This window comes from Lynx canadensis, chromosome A3 (assembly GCF_007474595.2).
Source record: "Lynx canadensis isolate LIC74 chromosome A3, mLynCan4.pri.v2, whole genome shotgun sequence".
NCBI lineage: Eukaryota > Metazoa > Chordata > Mammalia > Carnivora > Felidae > Lynx > Lynx canadensis.
The window spans coordinates 109,414,673-109,431,331 of NC_044305.1; positions in this window are offsets into that span (position 1 = coordinate 109,414,673).

The window sequence follows — 16,659 nt, forward strand, 5'->3', positions numbered from 1 at the left end:
CGTGAAGCCTGACGCGGGGCTTGAACCCATGAACCATGAGATCATGAACTGAGCCAAAATCAGGAGTTGGATGCTTAAGTGACTGAGCCACCCAGGCGCCCCCTACACCTATTTTAAGTTATACCAAGTATTTTATTTTGGCCAGAGTATCTGATGCGCCCTTAAGGCTATTCATTCTTCCTTATTTTTCCTGGACTATACTTTATGGGCTCAGCTTTATTTCTAAAATGAATTATAAACTCACTTATGTATGAATCATTTGCTGTCCTCGTGTCACACCACAAGGTCTATTTTGGGGGACTGGATGGGGAGAGTTGATAGCGATTACAAGCTTCTGTAAGAATTTGTTATTTGCTCAGATAAAATGAGTCCTTTCTCCATGGGCTCCACTTTGAAAAAAAACGGTTAAGAAATGCTGTTTTCCAGGATTTTTGTACCATTAAACTACTCCACTAGGGTGCAGGGTGGGGGGAAGCGGACCAGGGAAATGCCATGCAAATGTCAGTCAGATCTGTGGACACCCGCCCCAGGGATTTGGCAGACCTTTAACCAGTTTTTCCTCCAAGTGTCAACATGCAGAAAAACCAAACAATCTACTTAAAATTAAAAATTACCTCTCAGACCAAAACAATAGTGAAGTAATGAGCCATAGGGGTGAAAATAAAAGACACCCCTGCCCCATGATATATCAAAAATCACACGGTCTAATTTTATCCCTTGCCCTCAGGGCACCCCACCTCCCTCCAAACAACCAAGCCCTTCAGTCAATTAGTGCCATCTAGCATGGAAAAGGCAAAAAATAAAAAAATTAAAAAAAAAAAATCAGAGGCGATATTTTCCACTGAGCCAGCCACCCGCTTTTTTTTCTTCCCTGAGGTTAATAGTGAAAGTTCTGTTTGTTTCACAATGTATTAATTCTTACTGCTTGCAAGAAATTATTTTTGGAGGTATCATATTTTAACGTAAGTTTCCATTAATCTTTCCACATGATTCCCTTGCTTTTAAGTAGTGCCCTTGCAACCAGGCTCACCCAACAATGCCCACGCTTCATACACACTCAGCCCTGAGACAGGCCAAACACTGTGTTCATCGCCTGGAACGCAGCCCCGGGTGCTGGTGGGGAAGGGGAGAACATTTGCAACCACACAGGAGTGTCACAGTGGTTTTCGGCTGGCAGAAGGAACCGAACATGAGTCGTTGCCCTTTTCATGCTCATGAAGGGATTTTCCAAAAATCTAAACTATGTTTTGAAATCTGCGTTATTACAGGGTATAGCTCCCTCCACCTCCCCATTCTTTCTCCAGCTCTCTGCTTCCCAAATTGTTGGGCGGGCAGGCGGGGGACGGTTGGAAAACACAGGCCAGCGGAAAGACTGGCTCTTTTTGCCAAGGTTGAAAACAAGAGGCTGATTAAAAGAAAAGTTACATTATATTCTTTCACATTTTGATTAGCCTAATTATACCCACTCCTGCTTACTGACTGTGTTCTCCATTCCAAATGCCAGAATTGGAAAGAATGACTGCAAATAAATGTAAGAAAGGCAGTCTGGGGACAGGAAGGCCCCATACACAGGATAGCACCCAGCATGGAAGGCCACTGACAAGCACTCTTCTTTTTTCTTTCCAAATTCCAAGGCCAATTGTTACGTTAAATTCACCCCCCTCCTTTTTTTTTTTTTTCTTCTTCTCCATTTTCTACAGACCACCCATCTCTCTCTTGTGTTAGGACTTTAGAGATAGAATGACCAATGTTTAAATTCATTCTTGTCATCTTGTCAGGTCACTTAGAGTTTCTGAGGCTCAGTTTCCTTTCCTGTTCCCTGGTGATAAACATACCAAGCTGAGAGGTTGTGTTACTATGGTGATGGGAAGAGCAATCACATTGGCTGGTGCATGGTAAGTGCTCAATAAGTAACAGAGTTCTACTATTACTATTATTACTGGTGTGGTAGAATGCGACATTGTGGCCTCCCCGGTAAAGGACACCTGATGGTATTCATCCTCTTGTAAAGTCCCCTGCTACATAAAAAAAAAAAAAAAAAAAAAAAAAAAAAAAAAGAGCTTAGCTTGATCATGTGACTTGATTTGGCCAATGGGGCCTTAGCAAGTGTGAAAGGTGCAGAAGCGTGATCAGCACTTACAGGAGGAGTTCTGTGGGATCCCCGCGGCCAGGTCAGGAGGAGTCTGGGCTGTCCTGCTGGCGACAGCCACCTGGAGATGGCCGGGAGGGAGAGACACTGCATGCAGAGAAGGGCTGTACGCATGCAGAGAGGGACCCTATGGAGGAGAACTGATGTGCCCCAGCTGAGCGCCCACTGAATGTGGCCAGTGCCACTGAGAGCAGAAGAACCCCCGGCACCACCACCCCCCACCCCCGCCATAGAATTGTGAGAAGGGGCACCTGGCTGGCTCAGTCGGCAGAGCGTTCGACTCTTGATCTTGGAGTTGTGAGTTCAAGCCTCACTTTGGGTGTAGAGATTATTTAAAAAAAAATTAAAAATCTTCAGAAAAAAAATGTGAGAAATAATAAACTATTGTTGATAAATAACACCCAGGGAAGGAAAAAGAAACAAATTTAGGAGATGAGTTTTACTCAACTGACGAAGACGACACAGCGGCAAGGACTTTGGTGTCCGAACAGCCATAGATTGAGTCAATTACAAACTACATGACTGTGGGCAAATTCACTCTGGCGAAGCCTTGGTTTCCTTATCTCTGCGTGAAAATAATAGTGGTTATTGCATAGGGCTGTTGCAAGGACTGAACAAAATAATCCACATAAAATATACTTAGTTCGGTGCAAGGGGGCACAGCTAGCATTTAGAAACATGTTAGCGATATCATGGCTGTTTCCTTGAGGTAGAAATAAAAACAACAATGTTGTTTGAAGTACTGAGATGTCTTGTTAATAACCAGTTGGCAAAGGGCACTACCCGACTCCGTGACCCTAGGCACACAGAGTGGCCGAAGAAGCCAGCCTCAGCTCTCCGGGGCATCTCTGCTAGGGCAACTGAGGCAAATGACCTGCGCCTGTGGACAAGCTTTTCCTTTAAAGAAAATATTGATGTGGAGTTTGTCACAGGTGCTTTCGATTTACTCACCAGGGCCTTTGCAACCACCTGTCCTTGCTTTTCTTGTACACAGGAAAGGGGAGGTAATACTAAGCCCAGCAAACCTGATTTGGCTCCAGGAATCCAACCCAGGAGAGAAAGAACAGGCCTTGCCTTTTTATGAGAAATGAGGAGTTCACCAGAGTAAACACATCAACACCAGGCTCAGGGGGATTTCACTCCCCACGCACCACGAGGGCAGTCGGCCCAAACTCAGCCCCAACCAAAAGCCAGGACTTTACAAAAATCCAAGTGATCCTAGAGACATCTCGCCAATGGGAAGGGGGGCGGGGGGGGGGTGCTGAGTCTGTGTTAAAGAGAGAGAGAGAGGCCTCTAGCAAATGCGGCCAGTGCACATTAGAAGGCACCTCAAAGATGTTATTATAAAAGAAATCAGGCTTGAACAGGGGCAGTCGTAAACCTCAAACATCTGTTCCATGGCCCATAACCCTGCACATTTTTAGAGGAAAACATGGTGTTACCTTTGCTGGCAGCACGAGCCTGCTGATAAGGAAAGATGGAATGTGTTTCAGGCGAGTACTATTTTTGAGCGATTCAGAAACTTCCTAAGTGGCTGGTGGAAATGGGTCCCAGCACTGGGAGGGACTGTTGGGCTGATACCCACAGCACCGCTGTCTTGCTCAGAATCCTTTCATGCTTTAGAACTTAATAGTGGCCACGTCCTCCCTCTGTGTAATTCTGGCTCACCTTAAGGCAGCTGGGCAGTTGCTGGAGCCGGTGGACTCTTGGCCGGCCGACTGCGTTTCTCTGGGGCACCTCGCCCCACGCCCATCGTCCACCATCAACTCCTATTGGCAGACCCCTTCTTATGTCCGCAGATCAGCTCAGATGCATTTCCTGAAGCCCCAGTCAACTTCCCCACATGCAGAGATTGCCCGAGGAACCTCTGCTTAATTCATTTCACAGCTCTCAACATAGCAGGTGAAAGGCGAGGGGGTGGAGTTGGACCAAAAAAAAAAAATCACAAAAACAAGCCAGAAAGGCTGGTGTCACCAAGAAGCCAAGATTCTATGAGAAGGGAACAGATGATGTGACCCTACAAGGACAGGGCAAAGGACTAAAAAAAGGCGGAGGAAACAAGCGGCCAGCCAATGGGAGACGACCGGAGCAGGAAGCAGAGGCTGCTGCAGGCTGAAAGAGGACAAGGTTTCTGCCCAGTGCCTCCTCCAAGGCCCTGACAGCCAAGTTTCTGCCAGCCTCACCCCCTGCATCCACACCGGGGGCCACCAAGCCTCTGCCATGACCTGTAAGAGGATTAAATACTGGGCTGCCGGTATGGGATTCCCGGATGATGGGAATGTCCATTTGGATCATTTAAAAGACCATCTGACCCAGGAGCACTTTCTGGAAGGGCCAGGGTGACCACAGTGGAAAAGGTTAGAAGCTGTCGTTACAGGGACCCCACAGGAGAACATTCTGAGGAGTGTTGGCCGGAGGAGAGCAGAGGAGACCAGTGCCAGATCACAAGAGGACCACCAAGCAGGAACTTTCCCCATCTCTCCTCTTCCTCTTCCCCAGCATCCAAGGGAGTCCAGAGACTTGGAGAAGAATTATAGATGGGCTCTGCAAGAAACACAGAAGAAGGTGCCCCTCCCCACCTCATGAACGTTTCTAGACTAAAGCCAAGCCGTGCAGAGAATGGAACAGCCTCCCCCGTCCTGTGACTTATAAGTCCTGGACACATTTGTATTGCAAATAAGATATATTTTGGGGGGCCTGGGTAGCTCAGTCGGTTAATAGTCTGACTTCAGCTCAGGTCACAATCTCGCAGTCCGTGAGTTCGAGCCCCGTGTCGGGCTCTGTGCTGACAGCTCAGAGCCTGGAGCCTGCTTCGGATTCTGTGTCTCCCTCTCTCTCTGCCCCTCCCCCCTTCATGCTCTGTCTCTCTCTGTGTCAAAAATAAATAAAAACATTTAAAATGTTTTTTAAAAGATATATTTTACGGTTTTTAATTTCTGTCTGAGAATAACCAAAAAGATGATGGCATCTACGTGAGATTTCACCCAAAGGTGGGAGGTAGGAGAAAGGACCTAATAGGTTTTCCGGAGCAGTCATGAAAAAATATCCCTTCATGATCATACCAGATCAAACTCCACGTGTTCGATATATTGGTTCGATGTCCACTGGTAGAGGCAGCCTTTGGTTAGTGTCTCTCAGAATCAGTCTGGTAGGCAGAGATGAATGGAAAGGCAGTTCAACCAGAAGACCAGGTTGGCAAGGTCCCACGACTTCTGTGGTTGTGGGGGGTGGGGTGACCAGTGCTCTACCTGTTTCACCTCTGTTCCCTCATTTCTCCACCATCAGCCAGTCCTGTGGATCCCCACCCCCACCCCCCGCACAGCTAACCACCCACAGTGCCAGAGATCAGAAGGTTTCAAGCCTTTCTAAAGCCTTCCTTCAAAAGCTGTTATTGGAATTTTAGAGAATTAATACAAAGCATCCCTGGCTTTTCTGCTCATATAGAACCAATAGAAAGAGAAAAACACAACAGGCAGGCAGATGGAGACCAAAACATCATTCTCTTACCGATCAAGCTGTTGGAGACCATGGCTTAGAAGGGAATGCCGGCTCCACAGCCCCAACTTGAGCTGTCCACAGCAGCTCTGGGAGGCCTCCAAGGCTCCCATGAAGGACTTTGCCCTGGTAACACCTAGGGTACATGGTCTCTGAGGCAGACTGGTGAGAGGAATGGGGGCGGCCGAGCCCCTCATTCTCAGGAGTTGCTCACAAGTTCCCTAATCAGATAGGTCACATCCTCACCCCCGGGGAGAAGAAATGGAGGGAGCAAAAGTGGTAGAACAGGGGCAGAGATAGAGGAGAGAGAGAACCCCAAGCAGGCTCCACACTGTCAGTGCAGAGCCGGATGTGGGGCTCCATCCCGTGAACAGCGAGATCATGACCTGAGCTGAGATCAAGAGTCAGACGCTTAACGGGCTGGGCCACCCAGGTCCCCTCCAAGTCCTACTATTGAACAGAGCAGAGCCGGGTGTCCCTGGTGGAAGTGCCACCCACACTCCCCTCCATCCTCAAGAGGCAGCCTGAGCAGCAAGTACACTGGCTGAGCACCCTTGGAAAATGCCATCGGGGCCTCCTGAACAGCCTCCTAACCCAGACGAAGGACATGCTGCTATTGTGGCTCCTTGATTTTTTGGTAGATTTGATTTCTGAAACTTGACGGCCAGCTTCTTGAGACTTAAGAGCCCTCTGCCACCTCTGGTCCAGCACCCCTGCCTCCCACCTGCCCCTGTGTGCAATCTGGCACAGTCAGAAGGCATCTCTGCACCCAGGGAAGCCGAGAAGGGCCCTCTGCATGGGCCTCACTTAGAAGCAGGGTTTCCCTGTGGCCCTGGCCCCTCTCTGGTCAAAATCCAACCATGGACTTCCTTGATTGTGTCTTGCTTTGAACCCGACCCACAATAACTATTCATCTATTTGCTTGGTCAGAAGGAACAGTTCTGGGAGAGACCAAAAATAAATGATGGTGTTTATGGATGTGGGGGAAAGAATTGAGGGTAGAGCTGTGTGGATTTGTTTTATTGGATGTTTATTTCCAGGTCCCTTCAAGTCAGTAACTATTAACTTTGGAAGTGGAAGAGTGGACAAGAAGAGTCGTAAATACTTTGGATAAATTAACAAAAGCTAGAGGCGCTTTCCCTCCAAAAATGTGCACATACACCCAATGGATATGTATATGTGTGTATATACACATTATTTTACATGTATTTACAAAGTATTACATGTTGATATGTTATATGTATTCTATATGAAGAATTATGTGTGTGTATATAAAATATATAGACTCCTTCAAAGCATATTTATATTTATAATTATATTTATATACCTCAGAATAAGAACTCCTGTTTTAAATCATACAGAATTTTAGGGGCACCTGGGTGACTCAGTCAGTTGAGCATCCAACTTCCGCTCAGGTCATGATCTCACAGTTCATGGGTTCAAGCTCTGCATCTGGCTCTCTGCTGTCCGCGCAGAGCCTGTTTCAGATCCCCTCCCCCATCTCTCGCTGCCCTCCCCCACTCACACTCTCCCTCTATCAAAAATAAACATTAATAAATAGATAAATCGTAAAGAGTTTTAGCAATATAGAACATTAAATATAGTTTGTTACAAAAGAGAGATTCAATTGAACGAAGGAATCTCATTCCTTTTCTTTTATGAAAGTGATATCCTATACTCTTTTAAAAGTTGAAATACAAATAGTAAACAAAGATAATGGAAACCATATATAACATATGCAGAATTAATTATACCAGCAAAAAGATTGTTACTATAATTAAACTCATATTTAACTCTGAGCTTCCTGGCAGCCAAGATAAATAAGGAAATATCAAGAAAAGCAACCAATTATGGAGAACAGTGTGTTTGGTTTTCTGAGACCCACAAAGGATACAGAAGATACAAAAACCATGTTCCTTCTTTAAGGAGGAAAGAGTAATTTTCTTTAAAAAATTTTTTTTAATGTTTATTTATTCTTGAGACAGAGAGCGTGAACAGGGGAGGGGTAGAGAGAAAGGGAGACACAGAGTCCGAAACAGGCTCCAGGCTCTGAGCAGTCAGCACAGAGCCCGGCACGGGGCTTGAACCCATGAAATGTGAGATCATGACCTGAGCCGAAGCCAGACGCCTAACCGACTGAGCCACCCAGGCACCCTGGAAAGAGTAATTTTCTTAAACACACACACACACACACACACACACACACACACACACACACACACACTTCACAGGCTAAAGGCAAGGGCAGGGTTTGTGACGGGTGTCTTGTGTTGTAAATGGAAGTTTCTATAGTTCTGTGTGATACAGGAAAACATAGCCTTGTTTACAGGACAACTCATTTGAAATTCATGAAAAATATTTCAAATAGACTTTGAGGGAAATCTAGTTTGTAAAGCAAGGGAGGGGAGTTATGATCAGTCCTTCTTTCAACAGGGTATTGGAGTGCCTCCAGGAAGAATCTCTAGCCTCAGGAGCCCTTTGGAAGACAATGAAATGCTCAGGGTCAATTTTTTTTCAGTGGGTGTTCCTTAGGAGTACAAATATAGCATCACAGCCAAATGTGCTCTTTCTTTAGAAGCATCAACTCCAGAATAACTGCTGGATTTTACATTTCCCTCAGGACCCTACCCAATCCAATGTCAGTCCAACTGGTCCCTTACATTCTTCCAGGGAAACCCTGGAAATGCACTTGCATGAGAAGTGGCTCCATCTCCCATGGCTGCCGGGAAGATCATGTCCTTCCACCCTCTCAGAAAGCCAGCAGAAGCTGACCTGCTTCTACCTGTGACATGAATTAGCCCCTTCCCATCCCCATCCTGAGTTCTCACTGAAAAATCATTTATAAATAGGAAACATGCCCTACAGACTGTGAAATTACCTCGCTAAATATTTAATTTTTTTTTTTTCCCCATGAAAGAACATCTTCCCAGAAATCAGTCTGCAGGGAGGCTGGTCTTTCTGGTAGGAATTCCTGCCATTGAGTAGCCAGTCCAGTGTCTCACGGGGACTTTGGGCACCAGTGAGGAAATCACAGGAGGAAACCAAAGGAAATCAAAGTTCTGCTGCGTTTAGAATACCTACAGAATATCATCAGATCCCAACCTCTCTTTAGAACAGCACAGAAACACGCTTATTTAACAAGTGTTAGATACTGCTTACCATGTGCCAGGCGCTCCCCCCTTATGACCACACTTTGAGGGGAGTGTGACTATTTTCCCCAGTTGGTAGAAGAGGAGATTGAAGTACAAAAAATTAGGTAATTTGTCAACATTACTCTGTAAGTAACAGAGACAAGATTGGGACCCAGGCAGTCTGGTCCAGGGGCCAGTCTGTATCCACTGCATTGGTCATTCTCAAACAAAAGGATTGTCTGTTACACAACAGAATTCCTGGCAAGTTTTCTTAGAAGTGCACTTAAAAATAATATCTGATTTGCACAACACATAAATGAAGATCTAAACCTTTGCAATGGTGATAGTTGTACACAGCTGCTGAGATAGGCAGAATTCTTTCAGAACATCGGTTTGTTCTCCCTGGAAGGTCTGCTCAAAAAACGTCCCCTCTGAGTCACCTCGTTCTCATGTGCATAATGCTGCAGGGAGGGGTAAGGCCTTCAGAAATCCCTGAACTGTTTTCCCAACCCTCTGTTACCAAAACAGACATGGACACAACTAAAGAATGACTCAGGTGATGGTTTATTTTTCTGGGGAAAACCTAGTCCAAGTTACTCATTTGTTAGTCTTCATGAAAGGGTCTTGAGCCGATAAAATGATTTTCACTCATCAGATTATGCCAGCCGCAATCAGTCCACTCACATGTGGACTGCAGCACATTACTTGGGGGAAAAATTTTTTTTAATGTATTTATTCATTTTTAGAGAGAGAGAGAGAAAGAGAGAGAGTGACCAGGGGAGGGACAGAGAAAGGGGGAGAGAGAGAATTGCAAGGCGGATCCATGCTGTCAGGGAAGAGCCCAAAGTGAGGTTTGATCTCATGAACAATGAGATCATGACCTAAGCCAAAATCAAGAGTTGGATGCTTAACTGACTGAGCCACCCAGGTGCCCCTTTGGGGAAATTTTTAATAGATGACAGCATTACTTCATAAAAGAGGGGTGGCAAAATGCCCACATAAATTCTAAATTTTAAGATAGCCTCCTAAGGCCTAGTATGGTGCATAGATATGACCCACGAAGGATATCTATGCACCAAACTGGGCTATAACTGCAGCTCCTGAATAACAAACTCTTCCTTATCTATACCTATCTATAACTGTATCTAAATCTATAAAGATACTCTGTCTTTACACATTCCACACTCTAGTTCCTTAATCCTTTCAACCTAGCACCAAGTTCACAGATTTGGCACACACGCACAAAAAGATGTCCAGTTATTTTTTAATTTCACATAAGCAATGAACAAAATTTTAACATAAGTATATCCCACACATTGCATGTATTTTATCTGGTAACCCTAGCTCTGCACCCTCTCTGAAGATCTAAGGCTGGAGTACTTATCGGGTTTTTTTCTTTTTCTTTTTCTCCCCTGCCCCACTTCAGCCAACTTTTCTCTCAACAAAGATGAAGTATTAAAGAGATATCTGTATTTCTACATTCATTGCAACGCTACTCACAATAGCTAAAGTATGGAAACAAGTGTCCATTAATGGGAAAATTGAGGAAGAAAAGCAGTTCCACACACACACATATACATATATATGTATGTATATATGTATATATACATACTCTAATAACGGAATATCATATATGTATATATACATACTCTAATAATGGAATATCATTCAACCTTAAAAGGGAAGGCAATCCTGCCATTTCTGGCAACATGGATGAACCAGGAGGGGATTCTGCTGAGGGAAATAAGGTAGACACAGAAGACAAATACTGAAATACTGCATGGTGTCACGTATATGTGATATATTTAAAAAAAAATGAAGGGGCGCCTGGGTGGCGCAGTCGGTTAAGCGTCCGACTTCAGCCAGGTCACGATCTCGCGGTCCGTGAGTTCGAGCCCCGCGTCAGGCTCTGGGCTGATGGCTCGGAGCCTGGAGCCTGTTTCCGATTCTGTGTCTCCCTCTCTCTCTGCCCCTCCCCCGTTCATGCTCTGTCTCTCTCTGTCCCAAAAATAAATAAAAACGTTGAAAAAAAAATTTAAAAAAAAAAATGAAGTTGACTCATAGAAACAGAATGAAATGGTGGTTGCCTGGGGCTGGGGGGTTGGAGGAAATAGGGAGAGGTTGGTACAGATTTTCAGTGATAAGATGAAAAAGGTCTAATGATCTGATGTATAACATGGTGGTATAACTGATATTCCTATTTTGTACAACTGAAATTTTCTAAGAGAGTAGAACTTAAGTGTTCTTGCCAGAAAAGAAAAAAAAGGTAAATACGTGGGGTATTGAATGTGTTAATTCATTGGCGGGAATCTTTCCACAAGGTATACATATATCAAATCATTGTGTTGCACAATTTAAATATCTTAAAATGTTATTTGTCAATGAGACCTCAGTGAAGCTGAATAGAATGAGTTAAGAAGGTTGTGGAGGGAGGGATTGCCAGGGTGTGGAAATGTTGCTTATCTTGATGGCAAAGTACAGAATCTTGATCATGTTGGTGGTTCATGGGTGTATATCTGTCAAGACTCATCAAATTGCATATTTTAAAATGAACTGCTTTTTGTTGGTCAATTTTACCTCAATCAAGTTTTGAATTCAATTTCAAAAATTGAATTTGAAAAAGAAAAATTAAAAAATCAAGTCGTGGCAAATGCTGATTCAAAATAAATGCAGTCTTGCGGCACCTGGGTGGCTCAGTTGGTTGAGCATCTGACTCTTGATCTCAGTTCAGGTCATGGTCTCACGCCTCGTGAGATCCAGCCCCTTATTAGGCTCTGTGCTGAGAGTGCAGAGCCTGCTTGGGATTCTCTCTTTCTCTCTCTCTCTGCCTCTGCTCTGCTAGCCTGCTCTCTTTCTCTTCCTCTCTCTCAAAATAAATAAACTTTAAAAAAATAAATGCAATCTGGAGGCAGACCCACAATGTCAGAAGAGAAATATATCAACCAGACAATTTGGAGGAGCCAAAGGGATAAGATATGCATTCTCTCTCTCTCTCTCTCTCTCTCTCTCTCTCTCTCTCTCTCTCTCTTTCCTCATCCAGAATCATCATTTTTTATCATTGCAGATTTCCAGTCTCCAGGCTCCTCCCACAGTCAAAATAGAATAAAGGTGCTGGGGAAAAAATCACCTCAGCTTTCACTCCTTGTTAATGGGCCCAGATTTCCTGTCCACTTTGCTCCTACTTTCTATGACCCTCCTGTTTGCTGACTTTTACCTGGACACTTGACTTCCTGCTTTCTGCAGTTTCTAAAACATCCTTTAGTAGATGTTCACGAGGAATTTGCTCCCCACCCTCACCTTCGCCCTGTGTCTGGGCTCACTTCTGCCCCTGATTCTGATTCAGTTATCACTGTAACCATTTTCTCCATCTCAATCTTCAGTTTTCTCTGCTTCCTTCATACCCTCTAATGCTACAGTGTATGACGCAAGATGACAGGGACTCCCAGGATCATTTGCACATTGGTCAACAGTTGTCAGGTTACAGAATAAATTTTAAAACCCCAGTCATTGCTTCAAACATCTGTTAGGATTTCAAAACTACTTAGGAAAATAAGACTTTATCTCAAACATAAACTTCAGAGTTGGAGAATAAAAACAGTTAAGCTATTTCCCAGAAAAGAGAGGACCGTTTTTGAAAAGTTGAAAAGCCTACCAAGATTTCAAAGCACAGTGATAATGCATTCCCAATATCCTCAGCCCAAAAAGACAATATTGCTCACCAATGCAGTTTAGCACTGCTTTACCGTTGTCAACCAACTAAATTTCCCTCTTCTTTTATTCCTCCCTCTCTTTTCTACTGTTCTTTCATTCTCTTGGGTTTCCTCTGCTATAGTTCCAAATTTTCATCAAATATCTCCTTTCAACTTCCTCCACATTAACCACTATGATATGGAATTTACATTAAATCATCTGTTCTATTTCTAGAACATAATTTTTGCTATATCTTATTTTAGCTTTAAGATTATAGATTACAGTTGAATCATGGTATTTCCCTTCCCAGTGTCTAACAAAATGAGAGAAAGAAAAAACAAAAACAAAAAATTAAAAGCTATGGAGAAAATCACCAACAGTCACAAAGCAAGAAAAGGGGACTGACCTGATGTTATAGACTTCAAAAACCGTCAAATAGGGAAAGATATAGATGATTGTGAAATAAAACAGAGAAGTAACACAGTTTTGCTTTTACCCCTGTTCAAACGCCCAGAAATTGTACTGTTGGGTTTATCAGATCAAACCTGGAAAGAAAACAACTCAGTCATTATCTTTTCTTTTTTCAATCTGAGTACTGGGGGTGGCAAGGCTATTAGGGGAAAAAGAAGTGAAACAGGGACTGGCTGTAGAGAAAAAAATTTCCATGGCTGTACAGTCTACAGGTCAAGGCTACATTCCCACTGGAAAGGAGCACACCCATCAAGTAGACCTTGACACAGAACCATTAGCAAAACTCCCAACACAATGAGCAGGGCCTATGTTATCTAAGAAAGACTATAAATATCTCAGCTGGACTCTCTCCTGTTGTCATTCTCTTGAGTTATAAAAGAGTGTGTAGAACACATGGAAATTCAGCCATCAAGCTATAGCTTAGTTACAAAGAATGTGGAAAAAAAATTAAGAAGTAACCCTCAGTGTGTTAGACAAATAGAATGTCTGGACAGAGCCACCCAAACATAAACACAGTAAAAAGAAATGGCATGGCAATTATATCTGTATTATATGGTAAGGAAGGAAGAAAGCAAAGGAAAGACAAGTAATAAGAAAACATCAAGGATCAGAAGAAAGTTGCTTCACACCATAGAATAACTTGATAAGTGCATGGTCTGGATAAAAGAGGAATTCAACGGCTTTACAGTAATAACAATCTACCAAGATGAAAACAATGACCATGGACCTCAGGAAATAAAAACTTCCAAGAACAACATTAAGGAATTAATAAATAATTTAGAAACAAGAAGAAACACAATAGTTATTGCTATTGATCACATACTGACATAGAAGAAAGATGAGCTAATCATGATGAATAAAGTTTAAAAAGAGAAATCAAACCATTCAGAAATGAACTAATAGGTATGGAAGACAGACAAATATAATGCAACATAAGGATAATTGGTGTCCTTGAAATAGCAAAACCAACAAATAAACAGAAAATGAATTCAAACCTATGATGCAAGAGAACTTCACTGAGTCCAACTGGGAAAAAACCTAAATCTTTAACTTGAAAGGGTCCTCTATTTTCCAGAAAAGTTGGATACAAAACACACTACACTGAGCATAGCCCAGATACATCATTAAAATTAAAAGATAAAGAAATAATCCTTTAAGTGACCAGTCAAGAAAGTAAATCCTGTACATTGGGGGGGAAAAAATCAGACTTCTTCATAACAACAGTAAATGCCAAAGACAGTGGAGTAATGTTCAGAATGTTTTGAAGAAAAGAAGTGTGATCCAAGAACTTAGTACCCAGCCAAGACACTGTTTGGCTGAAGAGCAGTGGGCATACTTCCTCAAACATGACAGAATTCAGTGAATACAACATTCATAACCACTTCCTGGGGTGGGGTGGGGTGGGAGGATGTTAAAACACAAATCAAAATAAAGAGCATAGGAATAAAAATTCCATATTTTTAAGAATCTGATAAACATTAAGCTAAATATGGAACTAATTGAACTAAGAGAACTATGGTTACAGAAAAAAAAATGTGAATGTATTTCTAGACAATATAAAAATACTAACAATCTTTGGGAAACAATGGGAGAAAGTTTGAGAATGCTAAGATTGAAACATGATGCTTTAACATTGTTCTGATTATTGTTTTATTAAATTTCTTGTTTTAATCTGAGAGGGAACTTTTAGAAAATAATATATCTTGTTTAAGGAAACACTTACTTGAAATTCAACCATCCCTTCGGTTTTTCTTCTACTAAATTCAAGTAAAATACTTTTTTCATTAAAATGTCTTCTATAGTAAGATTTCATCATGATAAAAATTTCTAGTTGGTCTATCTGGATATATGGAATAAAAGATAGACTCTAAAACGATGTTTGTCCAGTGTTAACAATGGTTTGGCAGGAGGGCAGGATTTGGGGGTGAATGTTTTCAACTTCATCTCTATACTTTTCTCAAATGTTGAATTCTGTATGAGTTTCTTTCTTTTTAATGTTTATTTATTTTTGTGAGAGAGAAAGCACAAGAGGGAGAGGAGTAGAGAGAGAGGGAGAGAGACACAAAATCAGAAGCAGGCTCTAGGCTCCAAGCTGTCAGCACAGAGCCCTATGTGCAACTTGAACCCACGAACCGTGAGATCATGACTGAAGCCGAAGCCCGATGCTTAACCCCCTGAGACACCCAGGCATGCCAGGAGTTTATTTTTTTAAATAAAAAGAATGGCATTTTTCTTTTTTTTTTAAATGTTTATTTATTTTTGAGAGAGAGAGAGAGAGACAGAGAAACAGCGTGAGTGGGGGAGGGGCAGAGAGAGAGGGAGACACAGAATCTGAAGCAGGCTCCAGGCTCTAAACTGTCAGCACAGAGCCCGATGTGGGGCTTGAACTCACGAACTATGAGATGATGACCTGAGCCGAAGTCTGGCGCTTAACTGACTGAGCCACCCAGGCGCCACAAAATAATAGCATTTTTCAAAAAAGCATTCTAATTTACCAAGATGATAAACATTTATCACAGGGAAGTGAAAATACAGAGAATTGTTATTTTTTTGTATATTTTTATATTTTATAAATTAGAAAAAGTACATTGGTAAACTACTTTCTAGTTTTCTTTTTTCATTATTACTTTTTGAGGTCTCATTTGATATTTCCTCTATGGTTTTGTGGTTCTTGATTTTTAAAAAAATGTTGCCCTTCCCTAATTTAGGAGGAAAAAGAAGGAATATCTACCAGTTGTCAATTAATAATCAGCTGAGTACATGCTGCTTGCTTACCCTTAGAGGAAGAAAAAAGTGGGTTCTGGAAAACTGATGTCAGGAAGACCATTTCATTATAAACTACATTGTAATTGAGCACATAAACATAAAGAATTTCTTCCAGAGAACAGGTACACTATGTAATAATCATCCCCCAGATACTTCGTACTGAAATAGGCTAATCGAATTCTATACCATAAATCCAGTCTCTTCCCCTAAAAGGAAAATGTTTAGGCACCAAAATTTGCCACATCTTTGTAGAGAGAAATACCAACTCCAGATCAAACCGAAGCACATGTTTTTCACTGATATAAGTTAAATTTTTCTTTAAAAGCATTACAGGGGCACCTGGGTGGCTCAGTCAGTTAAGTGTCTGACCTCAACTCAGGTCATGATCTCATGGTTCATGGGTTCTAGTCCCGCCACTGGGTTCTGCACTGCGTGGTGCCTGTTTGGGATTCTCTCTCTGCCTTTCCCCCACTTGTGCGCGCTCTCTCTCTCTCCCCCAAAATAAATAAATAAAATTTTTAAAAAAAGGTTAAAAAAAAGCATTACAAAGAAATTGAGGGAATAATAATAGAATTATCCAAGGCAAGTTAAGCTAATCCTCAAAATTAAATAAAAAGCCTTACATTGAAGAGTTAAAAAAAAATACTCGGTAGCAGGCATTGGCTCATGGAAGTCTATGCAATGTCCCCAAACCAACTCCGAATGTCCTGTCTCCAGTTTCTAGGTTCAAACTGTGAATTTACACATACAGCGTGTGCTATGGACTTGTTTCCACCTAAAGTTCACGTATGTATTTTATATCATGCCTTCGAACCCTCAGTAGTTGGTTTTCCATCATCCTGGAATATCGTGTTAATTTTTATTTTGTTGGCGCAATTTTAGAGGACAGAGAGGGGCGGAGGGGGTGGGCTTAGTGGTTAGACCCGTCTGTTGCCAAAATAGTTTTCTCACACAGCC